At 47.5% G+C, this 13,054-nt stretch overlaps 1 protein-coding gene across 9 annotated transcripts in view; it reads left to right on the top strand.

The window, feature by feature from the left end:
- Positions 1 to 13,054, top strand: part of ST3GAL3 (ST3 beta-galactoside alpha-2,3-sialyltransferase 3) — an 810,547-nt gene that overhangs the window by 228,699 nt on the left and 568,794 nt on the right. The window contains exon 2 of one of the 9 annotated variants that reach the window (XM_063939361.1): positions 10,259 to 10,382. The exons of the other annotated variants lie outside the window; for them this stretch is intronic. The gene's annotated coding sequence lies outside the window, so the exon portion shown is untranslated. The remainder of the gene's footprint in view (positions 1 to 10,258; positions 10,383 to 13,054) is intronic. 9 annotated transcript variants of the gene reach the window in all.

Here is a 13,054-nt window from a genome sequence, read left to right on the forward strand (position 1 = left end):
CACATGTTATATCTGCCTCCCCTGCAGTGCACATGGTTTTGCCCAATTGCTATCAAAAATCCTGCTGCGATCAACTTGGAATTACCCCCATGGGGAGTAATTCAGAGTTGATCGCAGCAGCAAATTTATTAGCAGTTAGGCAAAACCATGTGCACTGCAGGGGTGGGGTGGGGGGGAGATAGATGTAGCATGTGCAGAGAGAGTTAGATTTGGGTGGGTTATATTGTTTATGTGCAGGGTAAATACTGGCTGCTCTATTTTTACACTGCAATTTAGATTTCAGTTTGAACACGCCCCACCCAAATCTAACTCATCTGCACCCCCTGCACTGCACATTCCGAGTTGTTCGCTCGCTAGCTACTTTTAGCAGCATTGCACACGCTAGGCCGCCGCCCTCTGGGAGTGTATCTTAGCATAGCAGAATTGCTAACGAAAGATTAGCAATTCTGCTATTAAGTATTTCCTTGCAGTTTCTGAGTAGCTTCAGACCTACTCCTAGATTGCGATCACCTCAGTCCATTTAGTTCCTGGTTTGACGTCACAAACACGCCCTGCGTCCGGCCAGCCACTCCTGCGTTTTTACCTGACACGCCTGCATTTTTTAGCACACTCCCTGAAAACGGACCGTTTCCGCCCAGAAACACCCACTTCCTGTCAATCACACTACGATCAGCAGAGCGATTGAAAAGCTTTGTTCGCCCGTGAGTAAAATAGCATAGTTTTGTGTAAATTTGCTTAGCACGTGCGCCCTGCGGTGCATGCGCAGAACTGGCGGATTTTAGCCTATTAGCAATTCTGCTAAATAGCAGCGAGCGAACAACTCGGAATGACCACCATGGTTTTGCCCAACTGCTAACAAATTTGCTTCTGCGATCAACTCTGAATTTGGCCCCTGGCCAGGTCATGTATATAAAAAGCTAGCCTGCCTTGGTTGCCTAGAATTGTGGCTGCAGAGACCCCAGTAACTTTGAAAGAGGCTTTATATTGGCTCCCATTCAGATGTAGTTGTAGATGCGAGCTGATGCGTAAAAGTACAGACGTTTGGTTCTTTGCACACGCGCAAACGGGTCCTGCAACACCGGACTCATGTACTGCATCAAACTGTCAGTAATTGACAGTCCGATGCCAATTGGGGTCGGAGACGGGGTGGAGAAAGCCTCCTCCGTTTAGGGGGAGGTAAATGTCCAGGGATCTCCGTCTTTGCACTGATATCTCCTTGCCTCTGCAGTGGGCGGCTTGCCCATCTCCATACTGCAGTACGGACCAGTAACGCAGTAGGGGGTGTGACCCCCCCCCCCTGATGTATTACCACATTAGTGGTAGTGCTGCTTCTATTTAAGGATCAACCACGTCTGAATGAAGGCGAATGTCAGGTGCATCTGGCAGGAGGTCCCTGCCCTACAGCTCAACCTGCTAATGTTTAACCAGTAATTCTTATACCCTGCAGGCAGGGTTGGCTGCTTTAAACAAATGTTTTTTTATTTTTTCATGCTGTTAGTTCTGGCACGGCGCCGTGACTTATTAAAGAAGCCGATTATACTAAAAAATTGTGTTTTTATTCAAAATGTTTAATGCCAGTGACATGCCTGGTGCTTATACTTAACTCTTCCTTTGTATGTGTATATGTGTGTGTGTGTGTATGTGTGTGTTCCCGACTCAGACGTGGCCTAGCAGTGCAGCCTCACCTCCTCCCCCCACCGGTACTCTCTCTCCTCGGGCAGTGCTGAGAACCCGGCTCAGACTCTGCTTTCTGAAGCCGGGCAGCCTCACCTCCTCCCCCCACCGGTACTCTCTCTCCCCGGGCAGTGCTGAGCACCCGGCTCAGACGCTGCTTTCTGAAGCCGGGCAGCCTCACCTCCTTCCCCCACCGGTACTCTCTCTCCCTGGGCAGGGCTGAGCCGGGCAATAAGGTACTCTCACTGACTGACGCTACCTCTGGACCTTGGGGACCCCTCTACTAATTAGTGAGTAGGTTATTTATTTTTCTCTAACGTCCTAGTGGATGCTGGGGACTCCGTCAGGACCATGGGGATTAGCGGCTCCGCAGGAGACAGGGCACAAAAATAAAGCTTTAGGATCAGGTGGTGTGCACTGGCTCCTCCCCCTATGACCCTCCTCCAAGCCTCAGTTAGGTTTTTGTGCCCGTCCGAGCAGGGTGCAATCTAGGTGGCTCTCCTAAAGAGCTGCTTAGAAAAAGTTTTTAGGTTTTTTATTTTCAGTGAGTCCTGCTGGCAACAGGCTCACTGCATCGAGGGACTTAGGGGAGAGAAGTGAACTCACCTGCGTGCAGGATGGATTGGCTTCTTAGGCTACTGGACACCATTAGCTCCAGAGGGAGTCGGAACACAGGTCTCACCCTGGGGTTCGTCCCGGAGCCGCGCCGCCGACCCCCCTTGCAGATGCCGAAGACGGAAGAGGTCCAGAAGCAGGCGGCAGAAGACTCTTCAGTCTTCCTGAGGTAGCGCACAGCACTGCAGCTGTGCGCCATTGTTGTCAGCACACTTCACACAGCGGTCACGGAGGGTGCAGGGCGTTGGGGGGGCGCCCTGGGCAGCAATATATAATACCTTTTTATGGCTAAAAATACATCACATATAGCCCTTTGAGGCTATATGGATGTATTTAACCCCTGCCAGATCTCACAGATTCCGGAGAAGAGCCCGCCGAAATAGGGGGCGGGGCTTATTCTCCTCAGCACACAGCGCCATTTTCCTGCTCAGCTCCGCTGTGAGGAAGGCTCCCAGGACTCTCCCCTGCACTGCACTACAGAAACAGGGTAAAACAGAGAGGGGGGGCACTTTTTTTTGGCGATATTAATATATTTAAGCTGCTATAAGGATACAACACTTATATAGGGTTGTTCCCATATATATTATAGCGCTTGGGTGTGTGCTGGCAAACTCTCCCTCTGTCTCCCCAAAGGGCTAGTGGGGTCCGGTCTTCAATAGAGCATTCCCTGTGTGTCTGCTGTGTGTCGGTACGTGTGTGTCGACATGTATGAGGACGATGTTGGTGTGGAGGCGGAGCAATTGCCGGTAATGGTGATGTCACCCCCTAGGGAGTCGACACCGGAATGGATGGCTTTGTTTATGGAATTACGTGATAATGTCAGCACATTACAAAAATCAGTTGACGACATGAGACGGCCGTCAAACCAGTTGGTACCTGCCCAGGCGTCTCAGACACCGTCAGGGGCTGTAAAACGCCCTTTACCTCAGTCGGTCGATACAGACCCAGACACGGACACTGAATCTAGTGTCGACGGTGAAGAAACAAACGTATTTTCCAGTAGGGCCACACGTTATATGATCACGGCAATGAAGGAGACTTTGCATATCTCTGATACTACAAGTACCACAAAAAGGGGTATTATGTGGGGGGTGAAAAAACTACCTGTAGTTTTTCCTGAATCAGAGGAATTGAATGATGTATGTGATGAAGCGTGGGTTAACCCAGATAGAAAAGGGCTAATTTCTAAAAAGTTATTGGCATTATACCCTTTCCCGCCAGAGGTTAGGGCGCGCTGGGAAACACCCCCTAAGGTGGATAAGGCGCTCACACGCTTATCAAAACAAGTGGCGTTACCGTCTCCTGATACGGCCGCCCTCAAGGATCCAGCTGATAGGAGGCTGGAAACTACTCTAAAAAGTATATACACACATACTGGTGTTATACTGCGACCAGCCATCGCCTCAGCCTGGATGTGCAGTGCTGGAGTGGTCTGGTCGGATTCCCTGACTGAAAATATTGATACCCTGGATAGGGACAGTATTTTACAGACTTTAGAGCAATTAAAGGATGCTTTTCTTTATATGCGAGATGCTCAGAGGGATATTTGCACTCTGGCATCGAGAGTAAGTGCGATGTCCATATCTGCCAGAAGAAGTTTATGGACACGACAGTGGTCAGGTGATGCGGATTCCAAACGGCATATGGAAGTATTGCCGTATAAAGGGGAGGAATTATTTGGCGTCGGTCTATCGGATTTGGTGGCCACGGCAACTGCCGGGAAATCCACCTTTTTACCTCAGACCCCCTCCCAACAGAAAAAGACACCGTCTTTTCAACCGCAGTCCTTTCGGTCCTATAAGAACAAGCGGGCAAAAGGACAGTCATATCTGCCCCGAGGCAGAGGAAAGGGTAAGAGAGGGCAGCAAGCAGCCCCTTCCCAGGAACAGAAGCCCTCCGCGGGTTCTGCAAAGCCCTCAGCATGACGCTGGGGCTTTACAAGCGGACTCAGGAGCGGTGGGGGGTCGACTCAAGAATTTCAGCGCGCAGTGGGCTTGCTCACAGGTGGACCCCTGGATCCTGCAGGTAGTATCTCAGGGTTACAGGTTGGAATTCGAGAAGTCTCCCCCTCGCCGGTTCCTAAAGTCTGCTTTGCCAACGTCTCCCTCAGACAGGGCGACGGTATTGGAAGCCATTCACAAGCTGTTTTCTCAGCAGGTGATAGTCAAGGTACCCCTCCTACAACAGGGAAAGGGGTATTACTCCACGCTATTTGTGGTACCGAAGCCGGACGGCTCGGTAAGACCTATTCTAAATCTGAAATCTTTGAACCTGTACATACAAAAATTCAAGTTCAAGATGGAATCACTCAGAGCAGTGATAGCGAATCTGGAAGAAGGGGACTTTATGGTGTCCCTGGACATAAAAGATGCTTACCTGCATGTCCCAATTTGCCCTTCACATCAAGGGTACCTCAGGTTCGTGGTGCAAAACTGTCATTATCAGTTTCAGACGCTGCCGTTTGGATTGTCCACGGCACCTCGGGTCTTTACCAAGGTAATGGCCGAAATGATGATTCTTCTGCGAAGAAGAGGCGTATTAATTATCCCTTACTTGGACGATCTCCTGATAAGGGCAAGGTCCAGAGAACAGCTGGAGGACGGAGTAGCACTAACCCAAGTAGTGCTGCAACAACACGGGTGGATTCTGAATTTCCCAAAATCTCAGTTGACCCCGACAACACGTCTGCTGTTCCTGGGAATGATTCTGGACACGGTTCAGAAAAAGGTGTTTCTTCCGGAGGAGAAAGCCAAGGAGTTATCCGAACTTGTCAGGAACCTCCTAAAACCAGGAAAAGTGTCTGTGCATCAATGCACAAGAGTCCTGGGAAAGATGGTGGCTTCTTACGAAGCAATCCCATTCGGCAGATTCCACGCACGAACTTTTCAGTGGGATCTGCTGGACAAATGGTCCGGATCGCATCTGCAGATGCATCAGCGGATAACCTTATCGCCACGGACAAGGGTGTCTCTTCTGTGGTGATTGCAGAGTGCTCATCTGTTAGAAGGCCGCAGATTCGGCATACAGGACTGGGTCCTGGTGACCACGGATGCCAGTCTGAGAGGCTGGGGAGCGGTCACACAGGGAAGAAACTTCCAGGGAGTATGGTCAAGCCTGGAGATGTCTCTTCACATAAATATACTGGAGCTAAGAGCGATTTACAATGCTCTAAGCCTAGCAAAACCCCTGCTTCAGGGTCAGCCTGTGTTGATCCAGTCAGACAACATCACGGCAGTCGCCCACGTAAACAGACAGGGCGGCACAAGAAGCAGGAGAGCAATGGCAGAAGCTGCAAGGATTCTTCGCTGGGCGGAAGATCATGTGATAGCACTGTCAGCAGTGTTCATTCCGGGAGTGGACAACTGGGAAGCAGACTTCCTCAGCAGACACGATCTACACCCGGGAGAGTGGGGACTTCATCCAGAAGTCTTCCACATGATTGTGAACCGTTGGGAAAAACCAAAGGTGGATATGATGGCGTCTCGCCTCAACAAAAAACTGGACAGGTATTGCGCCAGGTCAAGAGACCCTCAGGCAATAGCTGTGGACGCTCTGGTAACACCGTGGGTGTTCCAGTCAGTGTATGTGTTTCCTCCTCTGCCTCTCATACCCAAAGTACTGAGAATCATACGGCAAAGGGGAGTAAGAACGATACTCGTGGCTCCGGATTGGCCAAGAAGAACTTGGTACCCGGAACTTCAGGAGATGCTCACGGAAAATCCGTGGCCTCTACCTCTAAGACGGGACCTGATTCAGCAGGGACCGTGTCTATTTCAAGACTTACCGCGGCTGCGTTTGACGGCGTGGCGGTTGAACGCCGAATTCTAAGGGAAAAAGGCATTCCAGAAGAGGTCATTCCTACACTGGTTAAAGCCAGGAAGGAGGTGACTGCACAACATTATCACCGCATTTGGAGAAAATATGTTGCGTGGTGTGAGGCCAGAAAGGCCCCCACGGAGGAATTTCAATTGGGTCGATTCCTACATTTCCTGCAAACAGGATTGTCTATGGGCCTCAAGTTGGGGTCCATTAAGGTTCAAATTTCGGCCCTGTCGATTTTCTTCCAGAAAGAATTGGCTTCAGTTCCTGAAGTCCAGACTTTTGTAAAAGGAGTACTACATATACAGCCCCCGGTTGTGCCCCCAGTGGCTCCGTGGGACCTTAATGTAGTTTTGGATTTTCTCAAATCCCATTGGTTTGAGCCACTCAAATCGGCGGATTTGAAATATCTTACATGGAAAGTAACCATGCTACTGGCTCTGGCTTCAGCCAGGAGAGTGTCAAAATTGGCGGCTTTATCGTATAAAAGCCCATATCTGATTTTCCATTCGGACAGGGCAGAACTGCGGACTCGTCCTCATTTTCTGCCTAAGGTGGTGTCAGCGTTTCACCTGAACCAGCATATTGTGGTGCCTGCGGCTACTAGCGATTTGGAGGATTCCAAGTTGCTGGACGTTGTCAGGGCATTGAAAATATATATTTCAAGGACGGCTGGAGTCAGAAAATCTGACTCGCTGTTTATACTGTATGCACCCAACAAGCTGGGTGCTCCTGCTTCTAAGCAGACGATTGCTCGTTGGATTTGTAGCACAATTCAACTTGCACATTCTGTGGCAGGCCTGCCACAGCCTAAATCTGTCAAGGCCCATTCCACAAGGAAGGTGGGCTCATCTTGGGCGGCTGCCCGAGGGGTCTCGGCATTACAACTCTGCCGAGCAGCTACGTGGTCGGGGGAGAACACGTTTGTAAAATTCTACAAATTTGATACCCTGGCTAAAGAGGACCTGGAGTTCTCTCATTCGGTGCTGCAGAGTCATCCGCACTCTCCCGCCCGTTTGGGAGCTTTGGTATAATCCCCATGGTCCTGACGGAGTCCCCAGCATCCACTACGGACTACGAGAAATAGATTTATCGGTAAGTAAAATCTTATTTTAACTTGAAACCTCCCTGACCCCCTCCCTCCACATACAGGAATTGAAGGTGGACAGGTCAATCCCAGGATTGAGATTTTTTTCAATCCCGATACCTGGGATTGAAAAAATGGCCCGGGATTGGCCTCCCTAATTGTATCAAATTAATTGTTGCTCCTGTTTTTTTTTTTTTTTTACCCAACCTTGAGGACCACAGTTGCTGCATCCTGGGGACCGGAGGGCTGCGGTGCTAGACCCTTTTCCAGTAGCATTGAGGAGATTATAATGTACACTGGCCCCTGGGGAGCAAATCTACAGAACCGGCCTGCAGCTCCAAAGTCTGGTTTGTGCTGGAGATTTAAAATAGTAATCAGTTGGACCAGGGTGAGAAAGGAAGTGAGGTTCCCCCAGATTGACACCCCCCCCCACCCCACCCCACATACCTTGTGTGATTAATGGAAAAGAAATAATTAAATAATTAATTAACCATAATAATGATGATGATCATGATAATAAAATAAAAAAGATTGCCGCAAACACCCATGTAAAGGGTTTGTGTGGCTCTTGTGTGCAAGCATTACCTTTCATTATTCTTAAAGCTTTTCCTCTATAGCTAGAATACCCATATAGCTGCTGCCATTGAGAAGAGCTAATGCTGTCATGCCTCCCCCGGCTGTCCTGCATTGAACTCTACATCATGAGTCTCCGAGTTGCCCCCTTCCCAGTAGTCCTGATTCCAGATAAGTCGTGAGGGAGGATCCTTCCAGGCACAGTCGCTAGCAAACAGGTGCTGCTATACCATGCACCAAGAAGTAAGTGGCTCTAGGTGCAAAGGGGTGGAGTCAGGTGGTGGCAGCGACTACTCTCCTACAACCACTGCTTGGTCGGTGAGAGTCCGGGCGCCAAGTAGGACATCTCCGTTACGCCACCTTCCGCAGACACGGTGGCAGAGTAATCCCATCCTATTACATGGACTTTAGAAGTTCTATTTTTATTAAAGGTGAGTATTAACTGTGCAAACACTTATAATTAAATTATCTTCAAGTGTTGCCCACCGTGCCTGGAGAGCAAAAAAGTACTTGTGTACATTCATGTGACATTTGTCACGTAATCCATGTAGGTGTCAATTAAAAGGTGCATGAGTTGACATTAAACAGCAGTACAGCGCAGACCTAGAATATGGACATCCTGTTGCCAAAACATTATTTTATTCAAGAGAAATTCATATGAAACATGAATACTCAGGAAACAAAGAGGTTATCTGTAGCGAAGGCAATAAATATGTTATTACTAAGACAACCGCGCATCTGAGATAAGATAATATTGTATTTGGTAAACGCCCTGTGGAAACTGCTATAATCTTCCTGATGCCCTCCTGCCTGGCCTTGCTGTCTGTGTCATGTGCTGTTAGGGCATACCCACACGTCTGCCCTTTCTATAGGACTAATCATGATGCCGGGAGTTGGGTTCACTCCAGCTGATACTAATTGGCAAGAGGGTTTTGGAGTTTATTCTGTATACGGCAACAGCTTAGTTTTGGTTCCTATTTGCTAGTCTGTGCAGTCGCCTGGATTTTGCAGTACTGACCCAGTCTTTCTTGCCTGCTCAGACCTTTTGGTCTGTCTTTGACTATTTTGTGACTTGTCCCTGGATTTCTGGTCCTTGTGTCAGCAACTATATAGCATGGCGATTCTGCGGCCCAGTGGGTGTCCATCACCTTGCCCATTTAGTCTTCAGGTGAGTTGATTTTTTTCTTAGAGCCTAATTAAAACCTTGTGGACCATAGGCAAGATACTGGTTTGGGGTGCCCTTTTTATTTTTTTAATTTTGTGTTTATTTTATTTTCCATAAACAAGGATGCAAGATAATGGGTATACCCGGTACAGTAACAGTAATGGGGCCCACACACGGTGCTATCTGTGCTAGGTGCGGTTTGACCCATACGATTTGTGCTATGCTATATGTATTTTAGTGGTATGCGATTTGAACTACGGGCCTAATGCAGACTTGATCGTAGATGAGCTAAATTTAGCACATCTCCGATCAGTCACACAGACATGCGGGGGGACTCCCCGCATGTCAGGCCCGAGCCCCCCGCACAAGTACAGAAGCATCGCACAATGTCGATGCTTTTGTACTGGAAGAGTAGCTCCAAGCTAGCGCAGCTCCTGCGCGCTGGCAGGGAGTTACTCGTCGCTGCCCGCATCGCAGCTGCTGCGTGTGACGTCACGCAGCCACCGCGCCCTCCCCCCCCCCAATGGTACGGTCACGCCTGCGTTGCCTGGACCACACCCCTTAAACGGCGGCCAAACGCCGGCCAAACGCCGGCGGCCCGCCCCCTCCCGCCCAGCGAACACCCCTGCCTGTCAATCAGGCAGAGGCGATCGCAGGGATGATGGCTTGCGCCGACGCACTGCGGCGCTGACGCATGTGCAGTTCGGACCTGATCAGCTGCTGTGTGTAAACGCACAGCACCGATCAGGTCTGAATTAGGCCCTACATGCGATTTGAACTACACCCGAATTTGACTGTACTACAATATGTAATGTATGCGATGTAGTTCAGAAATACCTGCCTGCACATACTATTCTTCCTTGTGATATGGACTACACGGGAGCATGCATCGCAAGGGAAACTAAACACTGTGCGATGTGAACTAGTCGCAATGCTATTTGAACTGAAAAGATCAAATAGCATGCGATAATCGCACCGTGTGTGGCCACCTTAAGTTATTAGAAAGACAAACAATAAAAACATAGTACCAAAACAGTAATAAAACAGATACAAATAATAGAACAAGATAGAGTCAGAGTACATATAGGGGGTAATTCCAAGTTGATCGCAGCAGGATTTTTGTAGCTATTGGGCAAAACCATGTGCACTGCAGGGGAGGCAGATATAACATGTGCAGAGAGAGTTAGATTTGGGTGGGGTGTGTTCAATCTGCAATCTAATTTGCAGTGTAAAAATAAAGCAGCCAGTATTTACCCTGCATAGAAACAAAATAACCCACCCAAATCTAACTCTTTTTGCACATGTTATATCTGCCTCCCCTGCAGTGCACATGGTTTTGCCCAACTGCTATCAAAAATCCTGCTACGATCAACTTGGAATTACCCCCCTAAATAACAGTGGACGTATAAGAGATAGACTGCGGCATGACAAAGGCGGGGAGGAGAAAGAGTGAGTGAAAAAATAAAGGAAAAAGAAAAACAGGAGGAGCAGAGACCAGAGTGAGGTGAAGGTTTTGGGGCCCCATTTTACCCCTGAAAAAAACAGGACATGTTTTATTTTTTCTAGTGGCTGTGCAAATTTCCCCCTTTTTTTCTGCACTGCCGCAGGTAAATAAATTAGAAGGAGAAAATTGGATGTAGGTAGGTTTAATCCAACTGTGCCCCCCCCCCCCTTTTCGCCTCTTTGTTTATACAAAACAAATGCATATGTTAGGGCTGGCATGTCCAAACTGCGGCCCTCCAGCTGTTGTGAAACTACATATACCAGCATGCCCTGACACAGTTTTGCTGTCGGAAAATGCTAAAGCTGTGGCAGGGCATGCTGGGATGTGTAGTTTCTCAACAGCTAGAGGGCCGCAGTTTGGACATACCTGTGTTAGGGTAATAAGGGTCCTTTTCATTTCCATAGTTATGCAGAAGCCTATGGGGGGATTCAGTTAACTGCAGTAATTTGCTGCGGCTAATTTACATAACCGCCACCCCAAATAACCCCCCTTGGCGGTTATCTGGGATTTTTGTTTTAAACCTGGCTGGCAAAAAAAAGTTCCCCAACAATCATCCCTAACCAGCCTCGTTCTTTATGGAAGCACATAGGTCAATAAGCTCATCACGGATTCTAGGATTCTATGTGTTTTCGCCAGAAAATTGAACATGACCGTTCAAAATGATTTTTTCATAAGAAACTGAATAAAGACTCTAGTGCAGTTGTAAATTCTGAATTCAAATATGTGATTAGAATTTTCCCATCAGGCACAGTGTGTATGTGACAGTTACTGTTCTTTTTTCTTCTTCATATTTTAATATTCTTTATGGTCTGTCATACCTACTGTGACACATTAGAAAACAACGGCCTAACGCTGTTAAGTAGCCCTTTAATGGATCCTGAAAACGTGTATTTACCTCCTCTGCATATTAAACTAGGACTGATGAAACAATTTGTAAAAGCAATTGCTAAAAACTCGGCTACATTTATGCTTCTGAAATTACATTTACAAAAGTAAGTGATGCAAAACTGAAAGAAGGAATTTTTATAGGGCCACAAATAAAATCAGTAATGGATGATGAAAAAATATCTGCACTCGTTTTCTTGGACATCATAAAGCGGAAAACTATCGTGATATAGTGAGTGATCTAGTGACTTCATACAAAGCTGTGGGTTGCAACATGTCTTTAAACTTCACTTCTTGGATTTCCACCGAGACTTGTTCCCAGAAAGTCGGTAGCAAGAGGATAGGTCAACAGTCAGTAGGTCCATCCCAAATGGTCAACGTTCATATGGTCAATCTGGTCAAAAGGACGATAGGTTTAAATAGTCAACAGGACAGTGGTCGACACAACATATGGTCAACATGAGTTTTTTTGGAATTATTTTCAACTTTTTCATACTTTGCCATCTACGTGGACTACAACTAGGAACCTTGGTCGAAGCTTGGCGAGTGAACGCAGTACATTAATTAGGGTTCCATGGGGTCGATTCAATTCACCGACAGTTGAATAGTGGCGGGAATTAGCTCCCGGCGCTATTCACTACAGCGACAAGTGACCCTCAATTGTCGGGAATTCTTCTCTCACCCCAGGGGGATGAGAGAAGAAATCCGACAAAAGTGCTGCGGCGCGGCCGTTGCGAGGCTGATTCTGTCGGGAATCAGCTTTGCGGTGGGGAGTTAAGTCGGAGAATGCCCGTTCTCCCGACAATTCAACCTATTAAATCCGGGAGAACGGGCCTTCGCCAACTTAACTTGAGCTGAATTGAATAGCGACGGGAGCTAACTCCCGGCGCTATTCAACTGTCGGGGAATTGAATCAACCCCCATGTGTTGTTAGCTAAAATTTTACACCTAAAAATAAATAAATAAATAAAAAAAATCGGGGCTAATTGAATTCCCCCCTAGTTTGCCTAATGGACGATTCGGCTGTGGTCCCAACAGCCAGTTCGACAAGTCCATTCCCACAGACTGGGCCAGTTACCGTGAATAGCACTGAGCAGCAGATTTAAGTAAAGCACATTATACCAGTGCGTAGTCGGAGCTTTCATAAATAATGAACATAATAAACAGCTAAAATGTGTCCATATTTCTAATTATTTGTGAACCAGCAAACACAAAACCCGTGAGGCTTCTCAGCCCGTCTGCAGGATAATTGGCTCCTTAGATTACATTTTTTTTGGCCTATCCATTAGCAGCATCACAACCTACTTGAAAGAGACACCGCAAATTAAATTTAATAACTTGAGTGAAGCATAATCTAATTGCAGGATAAGCTGTGATTTTCAGATGTTACTTGTGCTTTTTCCATGGTAGCACTATCTGTTTGTAATAAAAAAGAATATGGTTGCAGCTATTATGGAAATCGCACTAGGATTAACTTGATAAATGCCCCATAATCTCATCATTGCTTGGTCATTTTCACGTTTGCCATGTTAGTACGACATCTTTCATTATGTTTGGTTTGCCTTCGCGGCAAACTGGCACAGATTTGGTTTGGGGTCAGTAAAATTAATTGTTTTCTCTTATCATAAGAGCCCCTGAATGCCTTTACGCTACTGGTTACATGACATAATTTGGATCCAGGTATGGAAGAGTACCGCGACTGGTGAAACAGTGCAACCAGAATCCAGCAACA

The sequence above is a fragment of the Pseudophryne corroboree genome, chromosome 9 (assembly GCF_028390025.1).
Source record: "Pseudophryne corroboree isolate aPseCor3 chromosome 9, aPseCor3.hap2, whole genome shotgun sequence".
Lineage (NCBI taxonomy): Eukaryota > Metazoa > Chordata > Amphibia > Anura > Myobatrachidae > Pseudophryne > Pseudophryne corroboree.